The 16,167-nt window shown below is 36.2% G+C and overlaps 1 long non-coding RNA gene across 19 annotated transcripts; it reads right to left on the reverse strand.

The window, feature by feature from the left end:
- Nucleotides 1-9,784: 9,784 nt before the first annotated feature.
- On the reverse strand, nt 9,785-15,122 carry LOC110890846. 19 transcript variants are annotated; one of them, XR_004872659.1, is made up of 13 exons: nt 14,967-15,122; nt 14,378-14,430; nt 14,022-14,260; nt 13,788-13,934; nt 13,610-13,691; nt 13,358-13,457; nt 13,151-13,189; nt 12,942-13,068; nt 12,142-12,810; nt 11,736-12,055; nt 11,566-11,646; nt 11,206-11,449; nt 9,785-10,957 (listed from the first exon to the last, which is right to left on the reverse strand). It is a non-coding gene; the product is annotated as an uncharacterized LOC110890846 (long non-coding RNA). The 19 variants fall into 19 exon arrangements; XR_004872661.1 differs by having other exon boundaries at nt 11,206-12,055; nt 12,142-12,250; nt 12,787-12,810; XR_004872657.1 differs by having other exon boundaries at nt 11,206-12,055; nt 12,142-12,261; nt 12,787-12,810.
- Nucleotides 15,123-16,167: the final 1,045 nt, after the last annotated feature.

A 16,167-nucleotide genomic window follows, 5' to 3' on the forward strand; every position in this document is an offset into this window, starting at 1 on the left:
TTTTAAAGAACTAAAAACAAATAAAAACTCAAATATAAACAGCTACCATAATATACAATTACAATTGCAATGGGATCAAAATTCGTTCTAAGGCAAACTAAGGAACACTTTTCAGTACGAGCCTAATCAAACTGGTCTATGCGATTGCCAATATGTTTGTCCACTTAAACTTTAACGCTCAACTTTCAATTTTCAACTTCGTGATATGCTTAAGGTAATATTATCCTATTATACCCATGTGTCCCATTCCAAGGCATACCCCCACGATCAAGGTAAGCACAACGATTCATCGTAACAGATGAGTATACTGATGTCATCCTTTAAGATATCCTGACTGAGTCTAGGTCTGCATATAATCTGTTTTATCATGTTTTGATTTCTTAACAATGAACACCCAAATAAATACTAATCAAATCCTGGAAATATAAACAGCACACTCTATCATGCAAGTATCTTCCCTACCACATATTTCACAAGTCCAATCCAGATTTCTGAAATCTTAACTGGGAGTGGGTTGAGAAGAGAACAGAATAGATCTTAAGCAGAGATGGTATAATATACAGATCAAATGAGTTTTTCTCAATTTGATATAGGTTTCTTGGGGTTTCTTTTGGGCACTAGAGGGCCTCTTTCGGGTGTATTAGATCTATAGCGCGACAACGTACAGCTAGGTCAGCATGTATCTAGATGCAGCAGAAGCTGACGTTGCCTAGCACCTCCAGGTCAGCATATATCTGGATGCAGCAGAGGAGGTACACGACTTTTTTCAGAGAAGATTTCAGAATCAGATCAAAATTGTGTGTATCGGGACAACATACAGACATTCAAATAGAAATGAGCTAATTCCAAGTGACTTTCTTTCCTGGGGTCATGTACAATTTTAGTTCTAAGCAGAAGGACAACCAAGATATCCCCGGATGATTCAACAATATAAAGACCCGAAACCTCAGATGTTGGCTATCTATCAGCGCAAGATTTAAGACCATAAAATCATACGCCGTTGGTATGTTACCCACATGGTACATAGTTTGTTATGTTTATATCACTTAATATCTTTTATCATTTTGAGCGTCAAGCCTGTCGACATATCGCAGTAGATCCTAGTCTTTTCAGCTATGGCACCTTACATGTGTTAGTCAAAACCCTTTAGCACAAACATTTATTTCACTTCCCATATCATGCAATTTTTCTTTTTGGCTTTTTCATTTTTCTCATTTTCTCCCCCTAAAACAATGCATATATATACAGCAAACTCTTTTTGAATTTTTCTTTTCTGAGAGTTTTCTCCCCCAAGACTCTATATCTATCTATATGTTCCTCTCCCCCCCTAAATTTGTGCATAAATCTTGTATTTTTGCGCAAATTTACCATTTACTAGAGAAAGAACACTTTATGTACAAAGTTATAAATAGGGCTGTAAACGAACCGAACGTTCAGCGAACAGTTCGTGAACCGTTCGGCGGGAAGTTCGTTTATGTTCGTTCGATTAGCTTAACGAACGAACAAGAACAAAAAATTTCGTTCGGTTAGCTTAGCGAACGAACACGGACATAGGTCTCGTTCGTTCGACTGCGTTCGTGAACGTTCGGTTACGTTCGTCCGTGTTTGTTTGATTATATTAAAAAATATATATAATAAATCTTTTATCTAAACATATTGAAAACTTGAAACCCTATTTTTTTTCTAAGTTAGCTAAAATATGGACATGCTAAGACATTTTTTGGGATAATTACGTATAAGTTAGTTAAAGTTGATTCATCGTTTGGTGGTGTATTAGACTTCTTGTGTTTTGATTTATCATTTGATGGTTGTATTTAACTACTTATATCCAATGTTTAAGGATAACTATATTTTTATTTTTTTATTTTCAAGTTAAATGTTCGTTTGCGTTCTTTTGTGTTCGCTTGCGTTCGTTTGTGTTCGAGACCAGTGTTCACGAACTGTTCGTGAACAACTGAATTTCCTTAACGAACGAACACGAACATAAACTTATGTTCGGTATGCGTTCGTGAACAGTTCGCGAACATGTTAATTTCCTTAACGAACGAACACGAACATGCCCTTGTTCGTGTTCGTTCGGTTCGTTTACAGCCCTAGTTATAAACTAAGAAAAAGAGAGAAAAATATTTTTGCTTAACCGTTCTGTCATCAGACTGAAGACTAATCAAATTCAAATCAAAGTACTGAATTTAAACGGTACCTTTTGCTGATCTTATCTTACTTCTCTAATCTCCTCCAAAGGAAACATATCATCTGTAAAGAAAATTTGAACTTTTTGCAACAGTGAAATGTTACCCGTTTTATCTCTGGAACAACCGCTATCAACATTCCAGAGATTGTCAACAGCTCCTCCTTAGTTGTTCCTGAAAAGTAAGGAGATTAGTAAGACATGGGTACCCAGGCCATCGTGGTCCTGGGATTACCTGAAGCATCAAAATAAGACACTTCTTTCAAACACAAGTCCCCTTTAATTTCAAGGATTGAAGACATTACTGCCTTGGATTTAGGTTTCCAAATTTGTTTCGGCTTAGCAAACGCATTTGTTGCCTTCGATTGAGCAACTTTAGCTGTTTCAGACTTGTTAGTTTTAGAAAAACGTTTTTGTTCCTGAAAAGCTTTGCGTTTGTTTTTGGCAGCGTTCCAATCCCCATCAGAAGGTTTAACCTTGGGATTCACATTCTTCATTGCCTTAGGTGAAGATACCTTCATCGGCTTAGAATGGTAGTTATCCTTTGATGTAACCCTCTGATTTTGCATATAGTAGGGTACATAGGGACGATGTTTGCAATTTCGAGCAATGTGACCAGCAATGCCGCAATTGAAGCATGTTTGTCTCTTTACGTAGAATGCATTCTGATCAGCTGGATTTGCTCTTGAAGACCCTGAAGGACGAACCGGTCCTTTCTGTGCTTGATTTTGTTGCACATTTCTTGCAGACGACGATGAATTTGGATGCCTATACTTGTCGTTTGCAGGGGCCTTCTGTGGTGGAGATTTCTTCTGAGTTTTCTTGTTTTGAGTAGACTGCACGTCATGTTCAGAAATCTCACCAGTCTTTCCGAAAGCTTTGTTAGCACAGTCAAATGCATATTTTTCACATTTGCCATTACTGACTGGCTTAACAAAGGCATTTTTCACATCACGGGCCTTTTGATGACTATTGCTGCCCGTTGAGGACTGTGGAGAGCCTGCTTGTCTTTGATGTTTAGGCTTCTTATTTCCGCGTCCTTTTCCTGCTTGCTTTGGCTCTTGTTGCTTGATCTGAACCTTTTCATCACGAATAGAAGGTTCAGACTGTTCAGCTTGCGCACTTGGAGCCTTGGTTACGTCAATCTTCACTTTTTCCTGCATGTCGTCAGCTTTGACAGAATCGGAGAGTTCTGGTTTGTTGGATGAAATACCAGAAACTGTAGCAGAAATTTCAGCTGAAACCTTTGACGAATTTTCAGCACAAGTCGGTTCTGCACATGACATCCTTGAGCTGAATTCACCAGGATCAACTGATTCCAATTTCTCAGAATCAGCTGCTTCAGGTGATTCGCGTTTGGAATCAGACGGTTCAGCCGGCTCATTCGTTTTGTTTGTCGATTCAGTCTCTCTAACACAAGCATCAACGTTTTCACCCAAACCATCAGGCCTGACATTCTTCAACATAGATTGCAAAAATGAGCCAAAAATGTCACACACATGAGAACTTGACGCTTGTTCATTTTCAACGACACCTTCAACTTTAACTTCATCTGCAAGAGAAGACGAAGCATTAGGATCAAAAGTACCCTTGGAAACAAGATTTATCGAAGGAGTCGCTTCTTTATCAACAGGTCTGCTGTTGATTGATGACTTATCAGTTTTAGGACCGTAAGTCATTTTACTTTCATTCATTAACTCCTCTTCCGTGAAAGGCATATAAGTATAATTATGATTGTATGGAGGAGGAGTTTTTGTGTATCCCAGACCAGCCCCTTTCTTTTCTTTGTACTCTAGTTGTATGTCACAAATGTTCTTGACCAAATTACTAGAAGTGTCAAACTTTTTAATATTAATTTCATTTACCTGATATTTGACCTTTAAATCTTCTAGTTCTTTGGTCAAGTCACTAATTGTTGCTAGAGCATCTAAAAAATTACAGTTCTTGGCGCTGAGATCTTCTTTTAATTGAACGATATCTTTTCTTTGGGCCTCAATTTTTTCTTTGTAAAGTTTTTCATATTTGGCCAAAGTAAAGTTTTTATTTTTAATATCTTTGTAATCTTGAATCAACTCAGCGTTGTGTAACTGATATGCCTCATTTCTTTCTCTACACTCAGGAGTGCAAAAGACAGAAATTATCTCTTCACGTTCTTTAGTAATTTCTCGAGCCAGGGGTTTGTTAAACATAAATGCTGAATTTTGTGATGAGTCAGCATTGCCATAGGATTTGATTAGTGAGATCAGCTCATCTGACTTCATTTTGTAACAGTGGCCGTCGGTTGTCACTATTATCTAATGAACATTTCGAAACCAACTACAGTTCGCCTGATCTGGAATCTCTTGTATAGCCTCCAGAAGCTTTCTGTTGCTCATGCGATTAGACACCACCATTTCTGCTTTTTCCATTTCAGAGAGCAGTTCAGCGAACCGGCCTGTAAGTGCTTCTATGGATTCACCATATGAGTATTTGAACCCTTCAAGTTCCTGTTTAAGCACCTCTCCTTTAGAAGACATTTTAAGATATGATTCCCAAAAATGTGTTCGTTTAACAATTTGCTCAATACAAGCTCAAAAACGAGAACCCGTGTACTTGCTAACTCAAACTCGTTGCACGCGAAGGAACGAACCCGCTTTCGAAATCACACCTCAAAAACCTGTCAAAACCGTTTTCGCAAACAAACAATCCCCTTTTTTTATTTTTATTTTTATTTTTAATTTTGTTTGTTTTTTTTTTTTTTGATAAATTTTTTTTTTAATATAAAGAAATACTATATTATTATTAATAATATTATAATTATTATTATAATTAATGATTGTGTAATAATGACCTAATGATTATGTTTTTATTAAACAAAACAATTATATTAACAACGTAAGTTCTGTCTCCTTCGTTTTGAAAACGAAACAACCGAAAACCCTAAACTTTTAACTCCGCCGCCACACCGATATCAGTGATGAATGGCGTGAAGAATATGACCGGAGAGGAATGATTGGATGTAATGACGATGGTAGCGGAAGACGGTGACAGTGCGGTGGTGCGGTTCAAGAAGAACGGATGATGATGATAGCCGGAGGAGGTTAGCGATGATGGTGATTAACAATGGTGATTGTTTGAGATGGTGAAGATGATGACGTGGTGGAGAAGTGATATATGGTGATGCGGAACGGGTTGGTCGGAGACGAAGTACAGATCGGAGAAGACAACCGGAGGTGATCGGAAATATGATGCCGAGGATGAGAGGTGGTGGTTCAGTGTTTATCGTTGGTGATGCTACGGTGGTGATGGAGATGATCAGTAATGGTCCGACGGTGACGAGAAGGTTGCTATGAACGTGATAGTTGTCACTGGTTGTTTTGAGATGATGAACGGATACTTCGGATGATTATCAAGCAGTGATTCCGAAAGCTCTTTTCTACCTGAACAGTGAATGATAACCAATGAATATGATTGCTAGACGGAGATGATGGAGACGGTGGTTGCCAGCGGTGATGCTCGGAGATGGAGTTTGCGAGTCGAAAATGTGGGACTCGGAACCGTCGTTGCGACTGAAATGATGATGATTGTTGCAGGTTGCGAGTGGACAAGTCGGAACGGTGATTACGACTTCAATGGAGATTGCGACTGGAGGTGGTGAACGTTGCGACTCGAGAACTCGGTTGCGACTCGGAACTAAGATTGCTACTCGAGACTAGTGATTATATGGTGATGATTGAAGGTGCGAGTCGGAACAATACCGTGAAGAGCCGAAACCTTGATTGCGACTGTGGAGCGATGGACTCGAAACCGTGGTTGCGACAATGGAGGTTGCGACTCAAGACGGGATAACTCGAAACCGTGTAGGTGGTTGCGAGTCAGAGATGAGATGATGGGCTGGTTGCTAGTCGGAACGATGGATGCGGTTGCGACTCGGACAGAACGACTCGAGAACTCCAACAAGCCCGAAAATCTTGGGATTTTCAGAAATCCTTTTAAAATTTTAAAAACATTTGAAATGTCAAAGAGTGGATGTAAGCTGTTGATAGAATTTTTTAATTAGGAAATTGTTGAAAATTTTGAAAAATATTGAATTGGAAACAGTTGTTTCGAAAATAATGGATTTTCAAATCAAATTTCAATTTCAAATCTTTTCAAAAATAAAACAATATCCCTAATCATTTAACAACTTCCAAAATGATCAAAACACCAAAATATACCGATTTTCGATAAAAAGCCGATGAACAAACGAAGAACGCGAAGAACACGAAGAACACCGAACAAAAATATCGGAAAAACTTGAATCTTTGATATCAAACCGAGCCTAGAATAGGTTCTAAAGGCTCTGATACCACTTGTAAGTCCCGTGAAACGAATCTTTCAATGATATCAAACCTAATCTTGTGAGAGTGCGGAATCCAATCACAAGATTATTCAAGATAAACCGAAAAAAATATGAAACACGAAAAACAAACCGAATCACCTTTCAAACTTGCACACGATTCTATTACTATCAACTAGCAAAACCGTCTGGTACAAGTTCCTACACCACAATTGCCTCTCTCTAGCTTCTTTAGAACTTTTGTAACAAAGAGGTTCAAACCCTAAAACAAGTTAGAAACTTGTTTATATACTAAGTCAAGCCCACTTCCCTACATGGGCTCCCCTTGGGCCTGCTTGGCCCACATGGCCTAAAGCTTGGCCCAAATGACCTATAAAGGTCCAAAACCTAATATAACTAACCCAGTAAAGCCCAGTTCGTAACCATAGCCCGTTGTATTAATTTGATGCGTCAGTCTCACACTTTAGGGCCTAACACCATGTTACAAATAATTCAACCACATAACATCTCATGTTATAGAACATAAATAATCAATCAAACATCACAGGTGATGAGAATACTGCGATTGCATTGCCATAATCGAGACCACAATGTAAAGTGTACAAGTACATAACTGTATCATACAACATCAACGACTAAGGGCTACATCACCCCAGTCCAAAATATCAAGTCAGTGTCAACAATATCCAATATACATAACAACAAAACTCAGGATCAATATGCAGTCTCCCAAAAGCTGTGCAATCTGTGCAATCGCCATCTTCTCAACAAAAGTCCACCCGTGTCGTACAAAATAGCCCTATGTTGATAGCGGTGGAGGAGGGGGAAAACGGGAAAAGAACAAACGTCGCATGTGAAGCCAATCCTCCTCCATGGCTCGATGAGAACTGTCACACCCCTAATTTCCACGTGTCACCGGTGGGCCCGATGGGGGGTATAGTGACGTAGTTGGCATCATCATAGACAAACAACACAATATATAAATGCACAGCGGAAGCAAAGTTAGATTCATTTCAACTTTAATAGAATGTAATATCAAATATCACTAGTAGTTGAAATGGATCCACAGGCGGATTAAAGAAAAATAAGATATTGTTCAACAGTTTTATTGTCGTCCAAGCTTGCGAGACTTATTGTGGACGCTCTAGAAGACAGCCAGCCTATTACGTGTAGTACCTGCACTTAACCTTTTGGGAAAATACGTCAGTTTACACTGGTAAATACAAATTAACTGACTCATTTTGAAAAGATTGAAAATTGATTTAAATGCACATGGCATAAAATATTTTTATAACTTGGGATAATTATGCAATATAATCTTGTAAGGGATTTACATGTTACTTATGCGTTCAGTAGCCCGATCCGTAGACCGGGTTAAAGATCAATAGACACACCACAATATAGAGTTATACACTGACGGGTGTACGCCTACACCCCGTGCTCAGGTCGTGGCCATCTCGTAAGATGATGCCAAGGATATCCGGGACATGGTCATTAACCCCCCAAAGGCTTTAAGCAATTAAACACCTTCAAAACAAGGTCATCTCAATAAATTTAACCACTATTCGATTAAAGAATTCCATGCCGGACCAAGCGGTATTTTTATATACCGTACCCCAAGCCCGTATAAAAATAAGTTAAAAGTATTTACATTGGTAAGTATGAATCACAATTAGCAAGTGAAGGTAGCTTTTACTGGGTCTCCTATTCTGGAACAAAGGTTTATAATAACCCATTAGATTCCTAACGGGTCTTTATTTAAGCCTAAGCTTAGACCGGTTAGTTTTAAGGACGATACGGTTCAAGCGCACGATTAAGCGAAGACCGGATAGAATGTGATTTAGACCCGACAAGTTTGAATACTTGTATAATTTGGGTATGCTAAATACATTCTGGATTTTGAGACAAAAATGATAATGTTTAACCTGTTTCGGTCAATTTATGCAAACTAGTTACATAAACCGAACCGAATGCTAAAAGAGCGTTACGGGTAACCATAAGAGTCATATGCAAGTTCCCTGGGATAATATGTCTTAAATATGTCATAATATCAGTAAGTTATGTCCTATTATGCCCCGAATGAATTTAAACTCAATTTATGCCTTATAAGGGCATTTTGGTCATTTAAAAGATTATAAAAGAGTTAAATTGGAAATCTGAGTTACAGGTCTGATTTATACAGTAAACTAGGTTATAACCCGCGAGTACTCGCGGATCGGATATTTAAATTTTCTTAAACACAATTTTATATATATTTTAAATAATGAATAATGTGTGACTAATAAGGTATATTAATTAAATGTTAACATCTTTAAAATTAAAAATAATTTTCAAATATAGATTAGTTGGACAATTAAATTTAAAAACAAATGCAACTCTACTTTTATTCAAAATTTTATAAGTTGTTGGAAGCATCTCTTCTCTTGACATAAGGTGCTTCAGATATGAGTTATCATACTAAAAACATCTAATCATAATCACTCTCATACTAAGAGCATGCAAAACGCTGGTTAAAGCCCAAAATCCAAACCCGTCACATCACTTGCCACATCATTCCAAACCTCAACAATTACAAACTTACTTTTTCTTCCAACACTAAACCATTCAAAAACTCCACGCCACACCTCACTTTTACAGTAAAAATAAATAAAGAAATGCATGTGTGTATGTAATACCACTTAATCAAACCGAATTTGTAAAGAGCCATAATTTGCGTTTTTAACCTCTAAACTATCCGGGTAGGAAAATTTAATTTACAATAAATAAAAGTATATAAATAACATTTTTAACCTCTAAACTATCCTCTTTCCCTTATCTCCACCACAAATTTTTAATTCGGTTTCTTAAAATTTTTCTATTTGTACAGAGCCATAATTTGCGTTAATTGAAATATAAGCTAATTTGTGTATGGTACTAAGATGTATATAAAATAAAATCTGCTTACATGTACCATCAATGAGCACCTAAGGCAAGTATCTTTGCCTACAGTTCCATTCGAATTTATTCACATAATCTAGATGACTTATCATCCCTTCAATTTCAATTTAGGTTGGACTGAAGGACGTACAAACTAATATTCTTTTCTTGATTGTAAGAAAGGTTAAATGCACATGATAGCAACATGTGTTAACTTATCATTCATTTTGAATAAAACTTGTTCGATATTGATGTCAATTCCAATATATTACGACATTACCAATATATTGATGTTTATATATGGTAGGATTTTCATGTTGCAATACTATGCTAATATTAAACAATTAACTTGTACACAATAGTTTGCTCAAATGGGCATTGAAACCATGGCTGGAAATCTTAAAACATTTTCTGTCCATTAGAAACAAATAAAGGCCCATAACAACCTTCCTGCCTAAACCAATGTTATCTTATTATCCATCCTACCCGGCCCAATAAAAGGCCTGACCCAAGATACTTATTGGGTCTTTGACTATTTCTGCATACTCTAACCAGGTTTGACTTTTGTAGGCCACATTTTGACCATCCATAAGATGTTTGAAATTTGACTATGAAACATTACAGCATGGCCTGATCTTTGAAATATGTTGGCTGTTTTCTAGCTTTGACTTGCGGGATTTTACTTAGATACCGACCCATATAAAAATGATCCAAATACTGAGAAAACACCAGTCTTGATGATCATGGTACTGCTGCAATAAAAAAAAGACAGATACTCCATATCCACCGGTTGCCATCACTTTATTGAGCTTCATCTCCTCTAGGGTCTTGACTATCAGTTGACTGCAACTTGTTACTTTGACTATAGATGACTTTCCACACTATTGATTGATGTTAACTCCAAGCCAACAATAAGTTTTGCACCTGCTACAACACCTATTCATTGACCATGTGGGTCGTTGACTCAATTATTTCTCCATTTTTATTATTGTACACAAATGACTCCATAACCTTTTTTTAGTATAGTAAACCCTTGGGCTCATCATGATCTTCCAAACACCTCTTGACACCCCAATACTTCTCACACACCCATAATCCTCAGTGAGATAACCCACCAAAGGTCTAAAACTATATCCAAATAAAAAATGATTTCTATGCTATTATCAATAACTATAAATAATTATAGTACTATATATATATTTATAGAGAGATATTAGATGACCATATAAAAATGAGAAAACAGTTTACTTATCATAGGTACCGTAGCATGAGTTATGTGAAGAATGTCAACAATAGCAACAACAGCTACCTCTACATCAAATAATTGAAGACTCGTGTATAAAAATAATGGAGAAAAAACACACCATCATTTACTTGAGGAAAATCAAAGGAAAGAGACACCATTATTTACTTGAGGAAAATCATAAGATAAAAAGGTACTTACGTACATTATAAGTGAACACGACATCACACTTGCTTCAACAACATCAATTAGGTCATGTTTCCTCATCAAGTCAATTCCATTAGCAGTTCCTCTTAAGAACAAAAAAATGAAGTTAATAAAGAAAAATTTCATAAAAAAGAAGGAAAAAACGATGAGCTCTTGTTTGTGAATTCTTTGCAAAAGGTTGCTAAAATAAGGAAAAAGCACAAAGTTAGTTTTAGGTTCTTGTAGTTAGCCCTAGTTCATATTTTACATTTTAGTCATAAAACAACTTTAAACAGAGACCTGGGAATGGTAACTTAAACTCAGTAGCATAATAAAAAAACAACATTGAATTACCATCCACTTTCGTATGGTCGTCAATTAGCATTGGGTCAGTTTTGCTAACATCAGCATCAACCACAGCTTTCGACTCCTCTTCTTTCACAAGAGTGGCTTTTAAAGCCACTTCCTTTTTAATCGTTTCTTGCTCTTCTTCGTATGTAGCTAACTCTTCCCGAACCAGTGGAACCCTTTTAGATCGGTTAACTATAATGGCATTAGAAGGTGGGTCTAATTGAAGCATTCTTGCACGAGTACCAAACTAAAAATAAAATTATAAGTAATGAGAATATGTTTATTATGCAAGATAAGACCACTAAGTGAGGTACTTGAGTCTAAACACAGAAGATAAAAGTTATGAGATAACTTAGAACGTACCTGGCCCCTTTCAGTAAAAAAACACAAGATTTCTTACATCGGTAGCCCATTCTACAAATATGTCATGTGAAAATCCCACTTCTAATTGGCGATAGAACAAACTAAATAAGTAGCACAGTCAACATGGTCATAAAATATAATTAAATAATGAAAGTGGATTAAACATTAACCCCATCTCTAGTCATCGCAACCACTTCAACAACATCCTTGAGCAGCCTCACTATCTCTTGCTTGTGATGTGGTTCAGCCGTGGAAAAAAGAAGTCCACCTTTTTTAGCCAAATGACTTTTTGGGTCACGGTGTTCCATCAACTGTCATCCTGTTATGCTATTTGAACTAATGTCTTCATCCGGCCTAAACACACCTATCTCATGACAAATTGCTTTTGTTGTATTCTTGTTAACCCTGTTATAGCCATTACTTGAATACCAGAAGCTCTGGAGTCTTCAATTGCTTGGCGAGCCTCTTTACAAGAAAGATCCTTACAACACTAACACAACAATTTCTTTACTTAAATCGTCTTTGATATCAATCAACACATAATACAATTAAAATAATGCAATATAATCATCTCACCCGTAGTCCTGCTAAGCCAGCACAAGTCAAATTACTTTCAATTGAAGAATAGTTGGTTGGATCAAGTAAAAGGCTATGAGCAGGATGGTCTTCTTCACCATCAGAATTTCTAAAATCATCCTTGTATGCAAAACACAAAACACATAATGCACCTTCTAAAACTTACTTTTAAGTTATCTTCATATCATATATAAATTATATATGATATATGATTAATACAACCAGTGGCGAAGCTTGAATTTTTCGGCCGGGGGGGGGGGGGGGGGAACGTATATACCCAAAAATTTCTATAGAATCGGGGGGCGCAAACGTATATACCCACAAATTTCTATACGAAAACTACACATATAACACTACTGAGCGAAAAATTCGGGGGGGGGGGGGGGGGGGGGGGGCGGGCGCCCCTCCCCGCCCCTCTTATCCTTCGCCCATGAATACAACATATAAGCATCACTTTGGTAAATTGCAGAATAAATATATTTGATTTATCATCTGAATCATTAGAAACAACACCTACTTATAGTCAAATACTCAAATACCCTCTCGCAGTCACAAGGCAGATGGTATTGGTGAACTTTCAATGCTTAGTTGGAAGAAGCAATAAAAGAAACAAAGGTTACTTGAACAAAAATTGGTTTGACGTACCTAACCTTAGGATGCACGTTTACCCTATAATCAAACAACATAGAAATATAAACAGATTAACTAAATTAGTCAACATAAAGAAACTAACTTCATAAATAATCAAAATCCATGAACAGTTTCGCCCAAAATTAACAAATAAGATATGAAATTCATACCTTATGTCCATTGAGAAACGGTGCAGAAAAAAGGGGAGTTTTGGTTCACCAGAAAGTTTCACATCAGTAGCACCAAATTACCATCTCAAGTGAGCTACATATTCTTGTCTGGGTATGTTCTTCATCTCTACAATAACACTAAATAATTATCAAAGTGTCTTGATAGGCTCAACAACATTCTTACATTTGGGTGGGGGATCACCAACTACCTGAGCATGCCAACCATGTTTCACAACTTCCCAATCATTCTGCAAAATGAACATGTCAAGTGTCTTAAATTTCTCCAATAAATATGCCTTACCAGAACCAGAACCAAAACCAAACCCTAAGTAATTGCACCACAACGAAGTAGACAATTATTAGAAATGATGAATCAAATTGAATAGAAGATTTGGTATTATGAAGATTGAACATACCTGATGCTTCGCTTGAACGGCCTACACATTGATCAAAAAGGATAATTTTCCAATACGGGTCAATTATGAACACTATCTTTGTCCATCCATATCCCTTTGACTTACATAAAAAACTAAATAAGATTATAAAAAGTAAACTTATAAAATAATAACCATAAACAACATCCACAAAATACAAGTTAAAACCAAATAAATCATGAAACTGAAAGATGAACAATTAACGAACGATTCTTTTAAAACCCTAAAGCATACCTTGCCTCAACATTTCATCAGCTTCGTCAAGGATACGGGATTTCAATGAGCATAAGTCAAGATACCCTCTCTCAATGTGATCCTACACATCATTATCAAATAATTCAATGAATCACTTACAGAAATAAACGTCGCACTGTTATACTAAGAAGATGCAACCAGATAACCATTGGGTTACCTTAACACGACCGACTGCTCCGACAACAATATCCACCCCTTTTTTCAACTGTACAGTTTGAGGAGAAATGGATGCTCCACCTCCACCATACAAACAACATGAAGTCAGACCCATAGCCTCACCATAGTATTTAAAATCGGTATATACCTATAGCAAAAACCATGTAAACTGCATGTATAACCTTGCAAAGAAACCAAAAATACAGAACAAACACGTATCAACTTAGGTAAGTACCTGTTTTGCTAATTCTCCGGTCAGAAAAAGCATCAGAATCGTAGGCGCCCTGCCATATCCAGTCCGTTTTGTTGATTTCTTAGGCCCATTTATTAGTGACTCGAATATAGGTTATCCGTCACGCTTGACCCGAATTCAGGATTTCGACCACCATCGGCGCCACCACCACTGCCTTCTTGGTAACCGCCATTAAACTCTCTCTTTGTACATACAATTCTTCAAGATTTTTTAGGAGATAGCTTGATGGATAATCAATGAGTTTATTAGTATCATATGTTCCACCAATTAATTCTTTAATAAAGACATTCTACAAATTTTAAAACAAATTGAATAGGTAATCTATAAAAAAGAATTACCAGTTCTGATTGTGTGGAGTCCAAAACATAACTGAAGAAGCAATGATGATTCGCTATTAAACACATTAATAAAGCACAATTAAAAAGTTAGAAACATATTAGAGTATCAGGTAAACACAAAATTATATTAACGACTGACAAAGTTTCCAGACAAAGAAATATACACAAATGTGCTTCAGAAGAAGCTGGTGTACATAAAAATACCGACAAAATCATTGTTTCAAAAAATACCAGCACATAACATGGTATCAAACGAATTGAAAAGCAAAATAAATATATAATCACGCATTACAATAGAAACACAAATCGCACAAAATAAATATACTTTTAGGGTTTATCATATCATTAAACAGAAAACCCTTTCACTATCATTTAATTTGAATATAATTTGCAAGTAGGGTTTCAGATATTATAACTTTTAAGGTTTATCATACAATTAAACAACAAACCCTTTCACTATCATTAGGTTGATTATAATTTGTTCTTATGGTTTCAGATATGGTGAAAAACCCCCAACATTAGGTAGTAAACAGAAACATTATATGAATACAGAAATCAAGGATCGATAAATTGGAAGCAAGAAACATACCGAGAATCATAAATTGGAAGCAAGAATCAAAGATTTACACTGGATTATGCCCATGCTTGATGATTGCTGATGCTATTAGGATTTTCGGGGATGAACAATCGTTATCTTCTTTGCGAAACTAAGTGAAACGACCAGAATGATAGGATATCAAAATTAGGGTTTAAGGTGTAGGAAGAGAAGAAGCGTATTTATATCACGGGTATGGTATGACCCGAAATAAAACGGATCCCGCGTCCAAGAAGAAAATGTTTTACTTAGAATGGATTCCCTCTTAAAATCAACCTCCACTAAACCAATGGATGCCACATAAGCAAAATGGCTCCATCATTCAAAGACAAATGGCCCAAATCATCTCATTTATTAATATATATAGATATACTTAATTTGACATATTATAACAGTAGGGTATGACCCATATATGAAACTTATCATTTAAAATCGAACTATGCACCTTAGGGGTATTTTAGTAATTTCACAAGGGCTTAAACGGTCAAAACTGGAAACCTGAGTTCAAAAACTTATACTTACTGTTATTTTATAAAAATATGTTAAAAACATCAGTAGGTATAACCCTTATACGCTTAATATGGTTATAGTACATACTATGCGTTAAAAATGCTTTAAAAAGGCGATTTAGAGCCGTTTCCGGGTTTTCAAAGGAAAGCTGATATTTTTATATTTCCAGAATGCTCAAAATATTTTATTTAACAACTAAAATCAGTAGAAAAAGGTTTGGGGTCAAAAGATTTATAAAACTCATTTTATGGCTTAAAAGGTCAAAACCGGTATTAACCGAATTAAACTTAGAGGCCTATGATACGGTCAACCAAAAATTAAATAAAAATCTTCAAAAATCCCAAAATATTATATAACATCAGTTGAAAAAAAGTTTGGTATCAAAAAGTGGGCTTAAATAGGTTATATGCTATTTACGCCGTTTATTCAACATAAAGCTTTAGATTTACGATATCGGGCATAACTCTAAATCTGGACCTTCAACTGATATCAAATTTTCGGTGCAAGTTTATAATTTAGTAATAAAGGTTTCTACTCTTTCACTTTTCCAAGAATCACGTTTTATAGCAAAAAGGGCAAAATAGTCATATTTAAGCATAAACCGGTAACATGCATATGAATCGGACAAGTGTTGAATCAAGTTGTAAAATCTCAGAGAGTTGCACATAATTAAAAATGGTCCAAA

Source organism: Helianthus annuus, chromosome 11 (assembly GCF_002127325.2).
Source record: "Helianthus annuus cultivar XRQ/B chromosome 11, HanXRQr2.0-SUNRISE, whole genome shotgun sequence".
Lineage (NCBI taxonomy): Eukaryota > Viridiplantae > Streptophyta > Magnoliopsida > Asterales > Asteraceae > Helianthus > Helianthus annuus.